The sequence below is a fragment of the Pinus tabuliformis genome, chromosome 5_1 (assembly GCF_031772625.1).
Source record: "Pinus tabuliformis cultivar Carrire ecotype Pingquan chromosome 5_1, CPIR1, whole genome shotgun sequence".
NCBI classification, from domain to species: Eukaryota; Viridiplantae; Streptophyta; class Pinopsida; order Pinales; family Pinaceae; genus Pinus; species Pinus tabuliformis.
In genome coordinates this window covers 363,548,382-363,565,090 of record NC_142305.1, presented here as the reverse complement: position 1 = coordinate 363,565,090, position 16,709 = coordinate 363,548,382, and the positions used below count along the sequence as shown (strand labels likewise).

The window sequence follows — 16,709 nt, the reverse complement described above, 5'->3', positions numbered from 1 at the left end:
GAGACTGAGAGCCTCTTACTCATCACTGGTCGAATTCAGTGAGGCAAGTGTCATTGGAGAAGATCCTGGAAGCTTCCATTGTCTCTCCACCTCGTGGAATGACTCTGCCACTTGTCATTTCCCGCTCAACGCACCTTGGTAGTGCATTTAGCTGCGTTGCAACGCACCTAGCTAGTGTATTTGGGTGCTTTGCAACGCAGCTAGCTAGTGGAGCAGTTGAAATGATCCTGATTTGACTAGTTCTGAGTTGTTTCTGGTGGAGAACTTCCGGGAGAAGCTGTAATTTGTTGACCTTGTTTCTTTATGAGCTGGAACAACACTTTTAGGGACTTAGGATCCCTTGGTTTATGGACATTTCATGCTTAGAGCTGTAAGGCACAAAAATGTCTATAACACCTACCAAAGTCCTTTTCAGTTTCTCTGAAACTTTACACTAAGCATGGAAACCTCATGATGCCTTACTAACATGTTCTGCAAAACCCAACCAGAGAAATGGTATATTATATTTATTACATCTCTTGTCAGTGGTAGTTTTGACTACTTGAGACTTTCGAGACATTTCATATGGATCTTTACCAAATTTTACATTTGCCTTTCTAGTAGCTACCGCAAAGTGCTATATTTTGACAAAGTTGGACATTCTTGCAGGAAGTAATATTTCTAGTAACATGGATAATGCACAAACAATATCAAGAATTATAGCTTAGAAGTTATATATTCTAAGAGAATATTTACTTTGGTCTTGAATCAACTCTTATTGTTTGATAATTCTTTTGCAGGGTGATCAAAATTCTCCTAGAATTAAACCATTCGTAATTAAGGATGTGTTTAACAACATTCAAGATGTATATAATCTCGACATATGAAAGTGTGGATTGTAAGGAATGGTTTTTTTGTAAGTAAAATTAATGTATAATTAGTTCATTTTTTTTAGATTTTATTACAATTGTTCTTACAACAATGCTTAATCATTATATATTAATGACAATACATGAGAGAGTCAGTCCTAAGCCCTTGAGATGATCTAAGGAAAAATTATGGGTGATGGAAATTTCTCTCACCAAGGCAATCTTGTGTATGGGAATTATTTTATTTTGCAGAATATCTAGTGACAATCTTGATTGTTTACTGTTGCCACTTAACCACGAGACAAGTCCCACTAAATAATCCCCTAAAAAAATGATATCTTTTATGAATCATAAAAAAAAAAACTTTGTAAGGGAAAAAGGTTATAATTGAATGGCCTTGATAGTGGTAACTATGTCCATTCTGCATACACTAAATTTCTATACAAGAAAGCAATAGAAATGGATGGCTCTAATGACCTGTATAAACATTATCAAGAAAGTTCCTTAGCACACTTGTGTGGCCACATGAAGTTGCTAATTATGATCTTGAGGCCATTGAAGAGCAGTTGCCCTATTACATGTTGTACTATAAAAATTACATGTATATGTAACATGCAAACTGATAAGAAACTAAACCCATATTGTGATAGAAAATATCACAATCAAACTCTCTCTTTTAATGTTTGTTTACTAGGAAAGTGGTTTTAGTCAAACAAAAGCAATTCAATTGTGACAAATTGCTAGACACTATGTAGAAAAACCTACATGGTCAAGCCTTAAAGAAATTGTAGAAGATTGAATTACAAGTCCATGTGAGAGAATATAGTACCTTGAAGATTGACTAGGTGTAGTTGTTTACTATGGTATATTTTTCTGGTTTGGTTCTAGTAGCTAACCAACATTGTCTCCAAATCTCTGCAAAAATTAAAGGGGGCAGCAACCATTGGTTGTAACCTATCAATTATAATAACAAAATAAAACAATGAATGTAAAATTAGGAGCAAGAAATACATTATGATCAAGACCATTTGAATTTCACAGTAGTCACTTCACTATTTAATAGACATCTAAACACTATCCAAGGCCTTCATTAATCCATCATCCATGGAATCTTTATGACGTAGTAGCTTTATATGTTCCTCATACATCTTCATTGGCATGGTGTTTTCTGCCACTTTATTTCATATAAGGGAGTCATTACTCGCTAATCGATTAGAAGATCCATTTTAAAGAACACATCTTTGCATTGTTGTTGTTGTTGTTATGCTTTCCTCTACAACATTCAAAGCTATTGAATTTGTAGATGTTGTTGCTGCTATATTGCTGCTACTATTACTGTTGTTGTTGCTATTGCTGATGATGGTGGTGATGGTGTTGCCACTTCTTCTATTGTTGTTGTTGCTGTTACTACTACTATTATTATTGTTTATACTGGTGGGGATGGTGGTGGTGTTTTTTATGTTTCTCTTGTGCTTTCAACAACTTTGTATGGAATTAATACAATAGAATATTAAAAATACCACCTTATTTACATTTACCAAATTAAATACTAGAAAAAAGACTCAAACAAGTTGACTCTCATCACACAAAGGAGCTTTAGGAATTGATATCACCCCTCAAGTGAAGCTTTATATTAAGCATCAGACCCTTTTTTTATGCCCATATAGACCCCTTAGGACCAACATTATCCATCTTGACATTCCTATGTCCATGACTCCTTCAAAAGAAAATTGTTGATTACATCTAAGCTTATCTATAAAAATAATTTCTTAATATAAGATCTACTGTCCACACTTCACAATTGTCAGACTTTGGAAGTGTAAGTTTGTGCTATGAGAATCATGTGCTTTGCTAATGATGTAAAAAGGAGTAAACTTGCTTCAGATATGTTATTGTATCAAAATCTCATTTTTTAACAATTAAGATTATCAGTCATGGTATTCAGATTTACAAAATAGTTCCATGGATTGTTTATGTAATAACAAATAGTGCATACATGGTTTGAATCACATATTATGCAATCTATGCCTTTCTTTTTGTATATCATGGAATGAATACAATAGAATATCATAGAATATATTTTTATTAAATGTTCATGAGACTAAATAGTTGATGGGATGAATAACATCATCATATTGTTGAAATTCTAAAATACATTGTTTAGCAAAAAATGATGGAATTACATTTAATTAAGACTACCAGTAATATGATAATAAGTGTGTGGGGATGAACTCTCAGGTTACATTCCCTGCTGAAGGGGTAGTCATATGTATGCCTCTATTGGGGGTGCTAGTTGACCTCAGGAGGTCATCCCTATGGTTCATCATTCTAGTGGACCTCTGCCCATTGTCCTAGGTGATTGTCCTAAAGTAGTTATGTTCAGCTGACATTGTCTAGAATTGGCTCCTCTTGTTATGGTTGCAACTTGTATACCTGATGAAGAAATGTTTCTCTGTCTTGACCTCCTCTGATCCATGTACCTGTCATGTTCTATGTTCCCAACCTTCTTTATGTTTTTACAACCTCCTTATTTTTCACCTGAATCCATTCAAACTTGTTTTCATCTGAGCCAAATTTTGTTCATCTTTCCATGGCATACTAGTTGTCAGGAATTCTTATATTTTTATTTCATAGATGGGATCAAACTACCCTATGTAATTATTTTGTTTCTTTTTAACCTTTTCTTCCACTTCCATCCTTGAATTTTTTTGTAGATGTCTTCTAAGATCTTATCTCTGTTTGTCTCTAGGGCATTCCTCTTCTGTAATGCCCAAGTCTTCTATTTCTATATTGTAATTCCCTTTCCCCTTTTCTTCTCATCAATATGTCCTTGATGACTTGACTAATAATCCTTCCCTCCATTGAAAAATGTAACTGGGTTCAGTCTTCATAATGATATGTATGATTGTGATTTTATGTAATTGATGCAAAGAAGAAAAATAAAATTATTATTGTAATGCTTGTCTCAAGGGTTTCATGAGCAATGAAATTTATCTTTAGTATGACTCCCATTGTGAGTTCTTATGATTGGTCATAAAGTCAAATTGAATCAATGCCATGTATGAAGGACCCTTCTTGGGTATGTTACATTTTGTATGATTCATTAAATCAGTGAGTAAGCCCTCCAAGACCAAGCACAAAACAACTCCTTCAAGTCAGCTAGAATATGGAGTATATAACCTACTCAAACAAAGATGACAACTTAGCTCTCTCAAGTCGAATAATTATGAGGCTCCAACCACTATAAATAGGGTAGCACAACCTTATCTTAGAGCAGAATTTCAGAGTTACAATTCAGTCTAGATCCGAAGATTGGAAGAAGTGTGAGGGTAATAAAGGGAATCTAATAATTAGCAAGGAAGAAGGACAGAGAAATGAGGTATCTAGTGTTTATTTGGGACATTTTGGTGGGCCAACTTACCACCACACATTCAAATTGCAGACTTGTATACTGGAGAAGAAGCCGAGGTTCTACTCTGATACTTGAAGGTTAGATCTAGGAAAAATTGAGGTGCAACACAAGCCAAGTTTCCAAAGAGGCATCCTCCACCTCAAGAGAAGGATATCAAGGTAGAAAGAATGGTCATCTACACGTGCTAGGGTTCCTAATTTATGGCCAAGAAGTTGCAGGCCTTAAGCAAAGGAAAGGAAGTCGAGATCTGAAAGAAAGTTGAAGCATAAGGAAGGAGTAGGCAGTTGACTATCGTTGACTAAGGAGGGCAAGATAAGAAGCTTGGTGTCTTGGTCTTCGAGAGGTAAAATAGGTTAAGGGTCCTGGTCTTGGTATTCAGCAATTAGAATCTCTATAAGAAGAAGAATTTGTTCTGGTTTTCCTCTCAAAGAGTGAGAGGTTTTTCCCCTGGGTAATAGCCTATATTTTGTGTCTCTTGTCTCTTTTTGTTTATGCATTGATTGTTGTGGGATGAAGAAGAACACCATAATAGGATAATTAAAAGAAGATACTAATCTAAGAAGTAAAAATAATTCACAAGCAGTTATCTAAATAAGAGAAATCACCTAATGCTTGACGCCCTAGAAATCTAGGCTTACCCATAAAAATACAATTAAGCCCTTATCTTGACATTCCTATGTACATGAGTCCTTCAAAAGAAATTTTTTTATTACATCTAAGTTGTTACATCTATACTTCTGAAAATGAAGAACTGATGATCATAATATTACATCACCCATTCAAACTAAAGTCCTAAAATAGTCTATTGTTTTAACAACAACAAAAACATAAAGAAAGACTTAATATCTTAACAGCCAGATCCAAACTTCATGGCTATATTTAGCTGAGTGTTCATTTTGGATTATAGAGATGATCTATGTTCTTCTTGCCAGTTGAGATTGAGCTTTTAAGAGTCCTATCTGTAATATTGTTTCTATTCTTGTAAATATGAGATAGATATATGTATAAAAATCTTGTGAGGGGATTAATAACGTCATCTTAATTGAGGTTGTAAGGTGAAATTACTTGGAACAATTTCTTTTCATATCCATTGAGTAACTAGATTTGAGTTACGAAAAAATTGTAGTTGTGTTACACCAAACTCTTGTGGAAGCCTCAGAACTATTTTTAAAGCCATCATTTCACAAAAAATATGGGAATCCTAACTAATTCCATCTTTGAAGAATATGTTATGATTTGGATACTATACAAATTCCTTTAGTAAGGTTCCCCTACTTGATCTATTTGATTTTTGTTATTTTTTTAATTCTCAAGGTGAAGAAGCATGTAATGAGATCTCTCATTTTAGAAATAATATGCATATAATTAGTCTATATCGTTTTAGTTAGGACAGTTCTAGCTTGTTTAACAGTATGTTAGTAGATTACTTTTAAATCTTTATTGTCATAGAATTTGGTGGTTCATAGTTAGTAAGGGGTTGGTTTCTCTAAATGCTACATTCAGCTATCCCTTGTAGCAATTAATCTTACAAAAAAACAACGTCAATGGAATGAGTGACCCCATGGAATGCATTTGTTGGTTTTGCCACTAGCATAATAATTTAAAACTGTACTCATTCTATGCACTATTGCTAGAGCACAGATTGAACATGGGTAGGAACAGGAGCATGAGATCCATCTCTGAAAATAACCCTGGAGTGAAGTGTATTCAAATTGTTTTCTATAGAATATGTATTGTTATTTTATAATGCATCTATTAAAAAAACATGCAAAATGCTAAATTAGTCGCAGAAAATGTGAAAACATGCATATGGGTGCTACTTCTAGACAAACACTACATTACTGTGAAGTCATAAATGTCATCCATGATATATTAGTAAGTGATTATCTAAGTATTGATGTATCAACCAACTCTACTCTAGTGGTTACAAACTTACATATCTCTAAGCCACATAATACCAAGTATATAAAAAATATGCAGAAGATATGATAAAAGATTCAATAGTAGAAATGTTGGTAGAGTATGAAAAGATATGATAAAATATTTATTTTTTTATTTATTTGATTAAAGCATCATTGATCTTGCAACTCCCAAAGATAACCCTTGCACCGCAGGAAGATACACACTAAGTAAATTTGAAGTCTCCCTCCAAATATCGTTGGGATTCTCTATCACCTCCTCACAAGATGTAAAAATTTATCAAGCGCTTTCTAACATCCCAATCCGCAGGACATGTTATAGGCACTAGATTTGTTTCTCATATTGGTATATTTGTTTTCTATGGCACATTCAATGTATCCTTCTAAATACATTGTGAGCATGTTTTTGTTGTTATTGGTAATAAATCATGGAGCAGCACATCATAAAAATAATGGAGGCTAGGAAGATTAACAGGTCTCCAATGCGGAAATGAATCCTAAGGAAACAAAATCTCTATTTGAAGTAATGGAATCTATGTCTACAGATGCAAATGGATAAAAACCTATCATGTCCCTTGATACATGGAACATGGCATGGATTGGAGTGCAAACAAGGGAACAACAATTTCTTGCATGTTCCTAGGCTTAATTTTGGGTACAAACCTAATCCTTCATGCAATAAAAATACAATTTTTCTGACTTCAATTTTCAAGATCTCATATTTGTAGGTACTCTTTATGCTCCAAAGTTTCATTCAAGAGAACATCACAATTCCTTTGGGTTTTCGTAAGCTAGCCCCAAATTTGGAGTAGTTGAGCCTGCATGCTAACAAGGGTTTAGCTAGTGAAACTACTAGGGATTTTGACAGCTTTAGGGGATTACAGGTGTTGACACTCTCAAAACAATCGTCATGGGAGAATCCTACGAGATTTGGGGAGGCTAAATAGTCTCATGCATTTAATTTTAGATTTGAGTTATAACTCTTTCAATGGAAAAATACCTCAGGGAAAGGGAGTTTAAGAGTCTTGTTGGGCCTTGATGTAAGTTACAATAATCATATAGGACCCATTCCATAATCCCTTAGAAATCTTACGATGTTCTAGAAGCTGGATTTGAGCTCTAATTCCCTCACAGGCCACATTCCTGCAACTCTTGTGAACTTGAAAAACTTGGAGTTCATAGCTCTCAACAATAATAAGATTACAAGCATATTGCCTCCTTCATTTGGAAATTTACAGAGCCTCTGGTACTTCATAATAGATAAGAATCCAATATTTTCTCCATTTCCTATTGAACTTAGAAAGCTTAGAACGCTTAGGAGATTAGGCTTGCTATTTCTGGGTACTCAGGTTCAATACCTATGGCTTATGGAAAACTTTTGAATCTAAGATCTTTGAATTTAAACAAAAACTAATTTTCAGGAAGTATTCCTTCCATTATAGGTAATCTTGCTCAGATGTACCACCTTAATCTGAGTGGTATCATGTTAATAGGGGTACTCCATTTCTCTTCAGATTTTTTTCACAGGTTACATATGAACATAGACTTGAAGGGGAACTCGGGTTTGTGCATCAATGCCTCTGAGGTTATGCAAAAATCTCAGTGCTTGGGTGCGGATGTATGTGCAGATTTTCCCATTAAAGCAAAGGGAAAATCATCTAATAAATCCATGGCAGTCACGCTGCATGTGGTGCACTTGTATCATCCAATTTTCTTTTCAAGGAGTCAAGAACATAGGAATACCAAGATAGGGGATTAATTGCACTACCGAATGCAACAGGCATCTGAAAATGTGACTTTTTTATATTAATAAAGATAAAAATAAATAAAATAGAACTTTGAAAAGAAATGTATCAAATGTTTTTTTGAATATAGTCTGAGAAAACAAAAACATGATCCCTAATATATTAGGGCAAGTGATGCTTCTAGTTATGTTCAAATAAACAACTATATATTGATATTGCTTTCATTGGGATTGAATACAAGCCCAGGTACAAAGATAAAATATAATCCATACATGAAGTTTCTTACCTGCCACTTGGTGTGAGGTGGGAACATTTAACAAACCACCAAATGATTTGTTATTAGAGGCATACTACATAGCCAATGATCTAACCTCATTAGTGACATGTGAGGGTTTGGACTTTGGAAGATGCAAAGGTGAAGAAATTGACCCAGAGATTATAATTCATGTAAGAGTCACATCATTCTCTTGGTTTTCCAATTAAATCAACCAATCATTCCCTGTCGAATTAATTAAGAGCAATTAGAAGGTGAGCTACAACTCTATGAGTCAAGTTATTTTCAACTTACAAGATAACCCACAAATAACCTATATTGTATAGTATTTTTTGTGATTAGTTTTTCTTCATATGACTATAATTTAAACCAGGAGTCTCATAAGATTCATTGCATAGAAAAAATATGCAGAAGATATGATAAAATATTCAATAGTAGAAACATTAGTAGAATATGACAAGATATGATAAAAGATTTGATTTTTTAATTTATTTGATTAAAGAATCATTGACCTTGCAACTGCCAAAGACAACCCTTGCACCACAGGAAGATACACACTGAGTAGTCTTGAAGTCTCCCTCCAAATATTGTTGATTCTCTATCATCTCCTCACAAGATGTAAACATTTATCCAACACTTCCTAACATCCCAATCCACAAGACACATTATAGGAACTAAATTTGTTTATCAGATTGGTATATCTATTCTCTCTCGGGCATTCAATGTATCCTTCTAAATACACTGTGACCATGTTTTTGTTGTTACTGGTAAGAATTCATGGAGAATCACATCATAAAAATCGTGGAGGCTAGGTAGATTAGCAAGTCTCTAATGTGAAAATGAATCCTAAGGAAACATAAGCTTAATTTGAAGTAATGGAAAATATGTGTGCAGATGCAAATGGAGAAAAACATATCACATCCTTGTGCATAAGGAACATGAGAGGGCTTGGAGTGCAAACAAGGGAACAACAATTTCTTGCATGTTTCCAGGCTTAATTTTGGGTACAAACCTAATCCTTCACACAAGAAAAATGCTATGTTTCCAATTTCAATTTTCAAGCTCTCAATTTTGGAGGCACTCTTTATGCTCCAGTGTTTCATGTATAAGAACATCACAATTCCTTTGGGTTTTCGTAAGTTGGCCCCCAATTTGCAGTAGTTGAGCCTGCATGCTAACAAGGGTTTGACTCGTGAAATTACTAGGGATTTTGGCAGCTTGAGGGGATTGCAAGTGTTGCCACTCTCAGAACAATATCCATGAGTGAATCCTACCAGATTTGGGGAGGCTAAATAGCCTCATGCATTTAATTTTAGATTTGAGTTATAATTATTTCAAGGGACAAACCCTCAGAGAATGGGGAGTTTACTCAATTTTTTTTACCTTTATTTAAGTTACAACAATCTTAGAGGACCCATTCTATAATCCCTTAGAAATATGAGGACATTGTAGAAGATGGATTTGAGCTCTAATTCCCTCACAGGCCACATTCTTGCAACTCTTGCGTACCCGAAAAACTTTGAGTTCATAGCTCTCAACAAAAATAAGATTACAATCAGATTCCCTCCTTCACTGGGAAGTTTACATAACCTCCAGTACTTCATAAAAGATAAGAATCCAATGTTTTCTCCATTTCCTGTTGAACTTGGAAAGCTCAAAAAGCTTACGAGCTTAGGCTTGCTAGTTTTGGGTACTCGGGTCTAATACCTGTGGCTTATGGAGAACTTTTTAATCTAATATTTATGAATTTGGATAACAACAGCTTGTCATGCAGTATTCCTTCCATTATAGAAAATCTTTCTCACATGTACCACCTTAATATGAGTAGTAACGCGCTGTCAGGGGCACTCCCTTTCTCTTCAGGTTTTCTACACAGGTTAGACAAGAACATAGACTTGAAGGGGAACTCAGGTTTGTGCATCAATGCCTTCGAGGTTATGCAAAGATCACAGTACTTGGGTGCGGATGTATGTGGATATTTTCCCATCAAAGGAAAGCGAAAATCATCCAATAAATCCATGGGAATTATGTTGCATGGGGTGCATTGGAGAATCAATATGTACCTTGTAGTAACTTGGATAGTGTGTGCTTTAATAGCTTGATAAATATATCTTTCTCCCATTCACATTCAATTTTCTTTGGGCTTGGAGATAAAGAAGTTGAAGGGCTAAATGCATATATTGATAAAAATCTCTATCGAGATTAATGTCTTAGCTGGTTATTGAAATTATTTGCTATGCTTCATTTCTGGACCAAAAGTGTTGAGAATTTAAGAGAATTCTTTACTAACAAATTTATAGTTTACTTGCATTTAAGTGTTCTAAAAAAAATAGTGTAAACAACCTAGGTCATGGAATGTATGAGGCAATAATCCATTGAGTATAAAATATTACATTATGGATATTGATGGATCAAATGCAAGCTCAATGTTGATTCGTAAAGTGGCTTTCCTTTGGGTTGTGTAAGTTGTAACAAAGAGGGAAATGTTCCACTAAAGGTTGGAAATCAGGGGCACAATAACATCTAATATAAGAAATAAAATTATAAATATTTTCTTGTCGCATGGTCTCAACATGGGAATGGAACACAAATAAAACCATAATTGGCAAAATGAGGATGCCTTAGCAGCTTGTAACTTATAGATTGGTTGGTGATCGTTTGGACTACCTGCCAAGGGTGTGGTAGGAGTACCCACCTCATAAGTCCCTCCAAAAGTCTGAAGAGATAAAAAAATTATTGGTATGGAGCTCAATGAGAGCTTACAGGTGAAACACATGGGGTTTTTTGAGCAAAACTTTTTGGTTTTATAAAGCTAGTGTTTAAGGGATTTCCACTATCAGCAAGAAACATTATAGCTTGGGTCTCAATTAACATCTAATCTACAAAGAAACTCATTTCAGTGCCACCTGTAGCATAAAAAATACCACATCTAGAATGTTCAATGTCAAATTGGACTACAACTTTTTAATGCCAAGCAATCTAAACAGAGATAAGCACAAGCAAAAAGTGTGAATCGAAGAATCATGAAAAAGAAACAGAGATGTAGAATCAGTAATAGAATAAGGCTCAAAGTATAAGTAAAAATCCTATGGCATTGAAATTTAGAGGTTTAGATGAATCCATATGCTCTGAAGGAATGCACACATACATGGATAGAGAGAGACTTAGATTAACTATGACTTTAACAAGAAACATTCTAACCATTTGCATGAGGCATCACAATGAAGTTTCCTCTATCAAACTAATGTCATATATAACTAAATAACAATTTAACAATAAAAAGTTTGAGTTTCTTTAGCATATTTTATAAGGTTACCAGTTATGGTGTTTTACACAACATATGGTACACAAACTTTTCCAAATTCCAACAAATTGGTCAGATGCACATATTGCCAGGGATATAAATTCTCTTATTCATTTTACTTTGCATCGCTTAAGGAATAGAATAATTGAAAGATCAATAATTATCTTCAGTTAACATTCCTAAATTTAATTTCTCAACAAAAAACATAATACAATTATATACTCACTATTTCAAAGAAATATACCCTACAACAAAATATCCAGAAACCTTTAAAAATATTTTTTAATATATGGGTCTTCACGGAATTAGAAAAGATATCAGGACACATTTTCCGAGATTTCCACTTTTCCAAAAAACTATGCAAAATATATTGGTCAAAATTTCTATGGTCTCCTTCAGAGCCCCGTCCATTAGAGAGTTGCAATGTTTGATGACCCAACTTTCTGTCAGAAAAAGGGAGATGATTTTGGTTTTTCCTTTTATTGCCATATTTTCTTTGGTCTTCAAGATATAATGTCTGATTCCAAGGATACAAAAATATTTCTTTAAAATGTGTTTCCAATAGTTTTTGTATGAATTAGAAAGTCAATTACTATCAAGTGCCTTTTATTTCCAGAGTATATTGTAGATTACACATTAATAAAATCTATAATGCCTTGGCTACTTAGGGAGACATGGATCCTCAAAAAGTGGTGGTGTTCCAAGGTCTGGATATTCAACTATCTCCAAAACCCCATTTTTTCATGTGGCTTCTCCTAAGTCCTAAATAATGAGGTACTAGTATCAGACATCCTCAAAAAGATAAATAATCATGGTCTTGGGTAGTGTAGTATTTGCAAATCAAATGGTGAATCTAACTTTCATATCATCATGTCATTTCCATTCTCTCAAAATGTGTGGAAACAGATGGATGGAATCATCGGATTGATATCTATTTGGTCAGGAGATTCAATTGAAGCAGGCCCCGAAAAATTTTAGAAGAATGAAAGTACAAAGGGTTTCGAAAAATTTCATTTTAATTATGCCATGGAGCATTTGGTTGGCAAGAAATGCTTTGATTTTAGATGATAGGGTAATCCCCCTTGTATGCACATTTATACAAGCATGGACTTTCAAGTTTCCATAGCCTTTGCCACTTTCAGGAGCATAGTTATCCATGGATGTGTTTATGGTTTCAAGCATGTCAATTCCAGTATGGACATTATCAACTTGATGATTTTCTTTATCATCCTCCTTGTCTGCTTCACCTAGCAGATTGCAAAACTTTTTTTGGGAAATGCATTGTTCCTCTACATGTTGTATTTGCTCCAAACTAGCAGTAAACCCTTGACCATTTCTCATGAACTCACTAGCATTCAAGTAGTCCATGAGATCACTTTCATCAACAATCTTATTTTGATCAGTAAGAGGAACTTTCCTTCTATCATTACTAAGGGCTTGCCCTGCTCTCTTCAACATTTTCAACTTTCTTTGTGGTATTGGAGAGGCCTCTTCAGAAACAAGAAGGAGATATTCATCATCAATCTTCAAGTGGGTCACTCAAATTTGGCTCATTTCCACTTCCATGCTAAACCTTTTAGTTATAAAGGGACCTACACTTCACAAACACCATTCAATTTATCGAATCATTGTTCTCCTTAAACTTCACAAGTGTTTTTACTTCTTATAAAGAGTGCAAATCAAACCTTTTGTAGAGGTAGATATATCAAAACCTAAAAATGGATGGATCAAAGACAAAGTTGGCACAATGAAAATAGATTCAAACTTTTAACAGACTTCTCTTTAGCCTCGCACAAATATACTTCAACATAAGAGTGCAAAACAAAGCGCTCATAGAGACATTGATGTAGAAGCAATATTTTTCAGAAACCTATAAAATAAGCATGGCCAAACCATCTTTTTTGATAGTGCACCTGGTAAATTATTAATACAAATAATAAATAAATAAAAATGGCTAGAGACATTTAAGCACATTATATGAAACTACAAGGTTTCCAAAGGTTTGCAAAATTGGTCGCTGCTGAGTATAGGACTCATTACGTTATCATTCTCTGTAGAAACGTGGCCCCATTTTAGGATAAATGGTTTCCCCAAATAGTAGGAAATAGTGTGTTAGATCAGGATGCAATAAGAATGATATATATCTCCTTATGAAAGATATGGTTTGAAGTATCCTTTTATAATCTAACTACTCCTTTCATTTTTTAGATCTTGTAATTTTTATATCAAAGTTGGCTATGTAGATCAAGATGTATATCCTCATGAGATCCAAGACAAAGCATACTAGAAAATTGTCTAGCGTGACAATTGTAATGGAAAATATATATATGAGAATATAATAGAAATCCACTAGGAAAATGAAAATTAAGATATCATGTAGAAAAATTTAAATTTAGATCAACAGTTACCAAAACATCTAGAGAAAATGTCTAGCTTTGAAGAGGATAGTGAACATAAGAAAAACAAGAAACAATTGATATTATTGCCATTGTAGACCATAGTAGAAGGGCTATGTTATTAACACTAGTAAGAACCCATATGTAATATGTGCAACCAAGACATTATTCAAAACAAGCAACATATACTAGTTAACAGTCCTGTTTGCAGTAATAGCCAGATCAATTTGAGTGAGATAATATTGACATTCTACTAATTATTTGTAGCACCGGGTGAAGCAATAAGACAAGAAAATATTAGTCTAGTTCCTGGTGATCTCCATTGTATTTCAATGTCTCACAATTGCTAGCTACATGGTTGTTCCTCCTTTTCTAGGTCCATGGTGAGGAATACTATGCAAAGGATGGGATGATTGACTTCTCGAAATGTAGACTTCAATTCATCTAAAGGACTTGCTTTCGAAAGGATTGAAATTGCCTTGATACCAGAGAATTTGATTGTTCACTACTTACTTGTCCAGTTGTACAAATTTCCTCTCTTTCTTTTTGATGTCATCAGCGTGTTTAATGTTCATCTGGATTGTGGGAATCTACATTATTGTTGGGTTCTAGAACTGGACTATAGAGTGTGCCCCAACCTGTAGTCCCCTTGTCTTTTCTCCTATATTTGTACCATGTTCCTATGTAACGTTATCATGTCTATTTTGCAACACTCCTACTGATCTTTCCCTTCAAAATTTTGGAATGTCAAGGCTAAGGGAAAGAAAGGGTTTCCTACATTTGCAGCCCATTGAGTAGTTATTTCTAGACACTTTCCAGGGGACTTATAATAACAGAAAATGTCATCCTCACCAAAAAAAGTGGTCAATAGGTTCATGCCAACATCAAGGGAACTTTGGAAAAAGAGCATAGAAGAAATATTTCTCCTAGGGTGTTGCTGGAATGTTATGGTGCAATAGTACATGAAATATCTTTTGCTAGGGAACGACTACACATGCTTTTGAAAGCTACTGGACCAACTTCAACCATTACACTAATTCAACTCCTTTGTCATAAGAATAATTGAACAATGAAGGATAATATGATTTGAGAGTAAAGGAAATCAAAAATATGAATTATGGGGAAAACAGGGAATATAGGTACATTATATTATCTCAGAGATATTCCAAATTTGTGGCAGTAATCCAGAAGCTATGTCTGGTACCTGAAGAATTTCGAAATTGTGTGTAGACCTCAATGGTAAGATCTAGTTGTTTACATTGCAGTGAAGATTGTGAGAGTGCGTCCATGATTCCATAGTACTCAAAGATAATGAAGTGTGCATGCAGAACAAGGTACACTACCCCAACACCTTTTCCACAATGAAAAGAGTTAAGTTATTGAAGAAAAAAATTATGTTATTATTGGATCTAGAACTAACTAATTTCTCTCTCTCCCACTTCTCTCCTTTTCCACTATGCTACAAGAGAAAACCCATGCAACAAGTGAACTAATCCATGAATACTTGTCTTTTTTTAAACGGAAAATTCCTATAGTAACACGCATCATGCTACATACCATAGGTACAAACTGTCATGCATGCTCTCTAATTGGCAAGCCCTAGCTCAAGCTACCATTGGATTTCTTGTTCTATAAATTACTATATGTTTCTCCAATTGTTCCTTCTAATGTTGGATTTGGCTAGGATAAAAAAGCCTCTGATACATTGTTAGAACGGTAAGATGTCAATTCCACTTAAGAGAGTAATGTTCAGATTGATGTGCTAGTATACATAGTGCCATGTTTCAATTTGATATAAGTTAATAATCATCTTCCTAATTGTGTTTATAGTGTTTATGGTGCTCCCCGTGACTACTGAACTTGTATTGGCAACATAATAGTCTATAATATAAGTTGATAGGAATTTGTTGGAGGCCAATAAATTAATGTTCAATTGTCATTTCATAGAAACTCCTATCTAAGATCTAGAACTATCTCCATTTGTATTTTACTATGAACATGAATTTACATTTTAATTCCCAAAATAGACCAACAACAGTTCTAATGAAGACCAATGATTAGTGTTTGATTGTAAGCTCATACAAACTCCTATACGAAATATGAAACTGTATCTATTTCAATTTTACTCTAAATATGGGTCTACATTATAAATCTCATTGACCAACTTATAGTATATCAACAAAATTGAACCACAAAATCCCCACACTAAAATAGATTAGCAGGCTTATAGCACAAACCTTAGATGGGAAACCCTAGACAAAACAAAGAGGAGAGCTCGGCTAGGGATGAAGCTTGATACTTCAATATTAGTTGATTACTTTCAGAAATAGATGATTTTAAACAATGTGTTTAATAGCAAAAATAACAAATAAAATATATTTGTGCCCATCATTTATACCATTACAGTACAAAAATATCAAAGACAAAATTGAAAGAAAGCACCATACCTTTACTGGTTATTTGTTAATTCTACGCCTACAGAGATAAATGAGCATCATATGAGAGAATTGAATAATGGGAAAGGTGGGATGTGGTGATCCATAAATAGAATTTGAGGACTGAAATCTTTGAATATGTTGCAAGGTCGAGCAGTATGTGTTGCAATGTTGAGTAGTAGCATCCCAAGCTGACCAATGCCATGGGCATCAAAAAATGCCTCTACATACCCCATATTGCGAGATGAAAAAACAATTAAGGTGGAACAAATTGTGGTGCCAAAATTTTGCCGAAAAACTTTTATTTGATTTAAATGCAAAGAATTTACATAGCATTGTGGCACCAAAGTTTTGTCGAAAGACATTGATTTTGACA

At 34.3% G+C, this 16,709-nt stretch overlaps 1 pseudogene; it reads left to right on the top strand.

The window, feature by feature from the left end:
• LOC149164943 (uncharacterized) overlaps window positions 1–7,938 on the top strand; it is a 52,576-nt pseudogene extending 44,638 nt beyond the window's left edge.
• Window positions 7,939–16,709: the final 8,771 nt, after the last annotated feature.